The sequence below is a fragment of the Rhinolophus sinicus genome, chromosome 18 (assembly GCF_057876585.1).
Source record: "Rhinolophus sinicus isolate RSI-liver-muscle chromosome 18, RSI-T2T, whole genome shotgun sequence".
Taxonomy (NCBI): Eukaryota; Metazoa; Chordata; class Mammalia; order Chiroptera; family Rhinolophidae; genus Rhinolophus; species Rhinolophus sinicus.
This window is the reverse complement of record NC_142518.1, coordinates 51611532-51615946: the sequence shown is the minus strand read 5'-3', so window position 1 is coordinate 51615946 and position 4415 is coordinate 51611532. Positions and strand designations below refer to the sequence as shown.

The window sequence follows — 4415 nt, the reverse complement described above, 5'->3', positions numbered from 1 at the left end:
GAAATGTCACCTGGAATTCTCATGATTACAGAAGAAGCAGTAATTAACTGTTTCACAATGCTTGATACAGACACACCCTTTAATGTCCTTGTTTTCTCCAATGCATCTCATTTCCTAATGAGGTCTAAGCAGGTAGCTCTGCATGTGGACATCCATTGTTTGGGTCCTGAGGAAAGCTGAAGTCTATTTGGACAAAGTTTGACGCACATTATTTTTGTGTTAGAATTCATAGCCTTTTGGAAAATTTCTTCCTTCAGGTAGCCCATGACTTTTTGTAGCCCTTTGACTTTTCTACTCCTGAATGTGTCTTCTCTTCCCACGGTATCTCCCAGTTCTAAACCTTTCCATCCTCCCAACAAAACCATTCATCAAAGCCCTTTTCTCTCTCATTCCTCCAGAACCATAGCAGATAAGAAAAATAAAATCATGTACCACTGATTGTTAATGTCTTCTAATGAAATACTAGCCCACAGCATCAAATCACTTGGGTAGCCTAGCAAGTGTACAGATTCCAGGGCCCCACAGCAGATACACTAATCCAGGAGATCTTAGGATAGAGTCTAGAAATCTGTTCTTCAAATAGATTTCCCGGGTGTTTCTAATAGGCAGCGCTGTTTGAGAAGCACTGTGAAGACAGTCATGAAATAATGACTTGTCACCGAAGACTTCTAGAAATAGTAATGCTGTAAGCCAAAAGAGTAATTTTCAGGTAGTAATATTTGGTGTATGGTGGCAAGCTGCTACAGAAGATGTATTCTGTGTAAGGATGTCATTGACATGACATTCTTTGAGTCACTTGTACTTCCTACTATAGATGGTGCCTGGGTACTTTTCAGGCTTTTGAAGCTATTGGAACATTTTGTCTCTCCTTTCCTCAACCGTCCTGGTCCCACTCAGGAGATGCTTAAGCCATTATTGTTCTCTCTCTTTCATTTTCCGGAGGATGTAGCTAGTGGGAAAAAAATCCTCTGTAGCCCTTTAATTCTGCCAGAGACCTCAGCACATGAAACTATAGAGCCCTCTATTCTTATAGTGTAGATCACACAGAAATGGCTACTATACTGATTAGGTCTTTTTGCTTCCCAAAGTCCTCACCTCATGCCACAATTACTGTGAGGTAAATAGCATTATCACAGATGTTCTAATAAAAGAAATGCAAATTGAAAAACCAGTGGGTCAATGATGGAACACAAAGAAGACTTGGGAGTCTCTTAATTCTGTGTACTATGTATGCGGCCCATACTAAATAGTTTCTCAGCTTCAGTCAAAAGGATGTTGAGTGTTATATTTTAACACTTATATGGATAGGACTATAAGTCCTATAGTAGTTGTACTGTACTCATTGATATGACTTTCCATTTCCATTACAGTTCCAAAAGATGAACACTGATGGGCAAAAATGTTTGGTTTTGATAACATTTAAAATTGCCCTAATTCCATGACTGTCATAATTGCCAAAATTTTGATTACAAATGAGAGTAAACCATTAATCACTTTTATTTTCCCCACTGTAATACTAATTTCAATTACCAGCCTAAATGAAAATTCCAAATATGTTGGAGAAAGTGTCTAATTCAATGCAGTTTTATAATAAACTATTGGGTCTTTATCTCAATTTGCAGATTTTTCAAGTAATTGTGGTTTAAATAAATTGCTTATGTTATTATGATTTCTCCTTTCAGTTCATTTACTTCTTCAAATATTGTAACTTTAGACTATTTGTTAGCAATAAAACTAACACAAAGAAAGAAGGCCACTTCTGATTGAAAAGCTTGTTTTAAATGACTTTATTATTGATTCAGAATCAGTTCATATGCAGAGTTCTTTCAAAGCCACATCAATTCAGTTACTATAACAGAAAATTGATCTCAGTGAGAGAAATAAGACTCAGAACATAAAGTATAAGCCTTAATTTGTAAATTGTTTATTGAGTGTAACACGCACATAGGGATCCAAGTCTTTCATACACTGTTGTTCCTATTGTGCAACTAATAATGTAAATAGAGCTATGAAACATTATAATCATAATAGCAAAGATGTCAAGTTATGAGTCATTACATGAGTACTTTTTTAATGACTCAAGCTTGTTTTGGAGGAAATGGTTTCATTATTCAACAGCAACAAACTTCTATAGGTTGCTTTTTTTTTGGGGGGTGCAAGATTACATAAATTTATTTGATTAAAATCTGCATTTTCAATTGCTCTTTGATGGAAACACAATAGCATATATTTTATCAATAGTACAGATATTCGGGTTTAATTTTGAGTTACTCATTAATTTCAGAGTCTGTCAAAAGTTGATGATGCAAGAAATTAATGATTTAAGAATAAAAGAATAGTGGTAACTGGTGACAATGAAAATGATCACTGTACTGAGTAGAGACTTTGACCTCAACGCTCAAAAGAATCTGGACCCTTTAGAACTTGATCAATAGAAGCCAGATTCACAGGTTGGCCTGTAACACAATGATTGGCAGCTTCTGGAGGCAAAGTAGGTTGGGCGGTAGAATCCAGACGCATAGCTCAGGGAAGGGAACCCACAGACTCCATAACCCATGGGTCTGAAGCCACAGCCCAGGGAGTAGCAGCTTCTGGATCCATAAGCCAGGGAGCAGCTGCTGCTGGACCCACAGTCCAGAGACTCTATGTAAGTTGACAGGCAGGGACTGCAAAGACATCCTGCTACATCCTTCTCAGGTGGTAGCAGGATGTCTGGCAGGGTCTGGACACCACACAGGATGTCTGGCACCTGGCGGGTCCACAGTAGGTCTCCTGACAGCCACTGTAGAGAGAGAAGTCCAGCTGGCAGGTTCTGGGGGAGCAGAAGTCAGTGCTGCAGACCAGGTTGCTGGGGTAGGAAGAGCCACAAGAGGAGCCTGGGTAGCACATGTAGCCCCCAAGAGAGCGAGAGGAGAAGTTTCCAGAGCAGCAGTTGTAGGACATGTTGACCGAGATGTGAGTTCAGCTGAGATACAGAGAGAAGATTCTGAGTTCTTTCAGGTTGCTTTTTAAATGATTCTTTTTTAAGAATGTAGGGACTTTGGACAAATTACATCAAATAAAGCAATTCTATGTAGGCCAAGCAAGTATGTTACCACAACAATGAACATACTTATTAATGTAAAACATATGGCTTGGAAAAAACCTGCATTTCACAGTAAATTAGATATCCATCAAGGATTTGAGAGGTCCAAATTTTTCAGTACCCTGTCTCCACTTCAATCACAAAAAATGATAGGATGAAGCCAAGCTTATGTTGTATAAAAATACATTTCTAAAAAAAAAACCTATTTTGTCTCAGAGTCAGTGAACATGGATTCCTCTACATGTGCATGGTCTCCCAACGACGCCATCATGTCATGAATATTAATAAAATTGCAATACACTGAAAATACATTTTTCTCCCCACCTCATTCACAGAATTTCTCTTTCATTTTCTACTTTTTACTTACAAAGAAGTAATAACTTAGATATCATTATAATTGATCAGTCATCTTGTAACCATTAAAGCTCATTCTGTGGGAAAAGAAGGAAAAAACAAGCAAGCAAAGGCTGAGCTTTCTGTAAAATTTTATGTTTCAATACCTCTAAGTAAAATCTCCAATACTGGTCATTTAAGAACAAAAGAAGCTATCCTCAGATTACCTCAGGGATTGTAATTGGTTTACTAATTCTATTACACACACACACACACACACACACACACACACACACAGACACCACAACTATTGTAGTACTATTTCAGAGCTCAGTGAGAATGAAAGGGGCAGGTTCTTTCAATCGGTATTTAGCACATGTTTTTCCAACTTCAGGGTACACACACACTGAAACTGTGATAAAAATTGAAAAAAGTGAAGTCAAAGGTTGATAGAACTGGTTTAATGTGCATTTGAAGTTCACTTGTTCATGTTACAAATTAAACTCCACAACTGAAGTTCTGGGAGAGCTCATACGGTAAGGCTGCCGTTCTTCCCCCAATCCTCAAACTAAATAATCCAAAGCCAACTAACAATGCAGGGCATGAATGCACCCCATCTCCGTTCCTATTTTCCCATCTCCACTTTCCCATGGTGCTTTGCTCTACTCATTTGTTCTACAACATGAAGTGGGCCTAAGTGCTCTCAATAAATGGTCCCTTTGCAGAGCCCTCATTATTGCTTGTTTCATATCTTTAAGCAAGGAGGCTAGAGAGAGGGAAGAGCATTATATTAGAAATTAGAAACGCTGGATTTTAACCTTGGCTTGACTGAAAAAAAAATTACTCTTCATTTTTCTATAGATTTCAATTTTTCTCATTTATAGCTAGACGGTTTAGATAATTGCTATGTTTCCTTCAGACTAATATTCCATGATTCACCAGTGCTTATTTGCCTCATTTGCTACTGTGGTTTTATTTCCAGGTTTCTCTTTTTTTT

At 37.8% G+C, this 4415-nt stretch overlaps 1 pseudogene; it reads right to left on the bottom strand.

Annotated features, from left to right (window-relative positions):
* Positions 1 to 2428: 2428 nt before the first annotated feature.
* Positions 2429 to 2987, bottom strand: LOC109437910 (keratin-associated protein 13-1-like; annotated as a pseudogene).
* Between the last annotated feature and the right edge of the window lie 1428 nt (positions 2988 to 4415).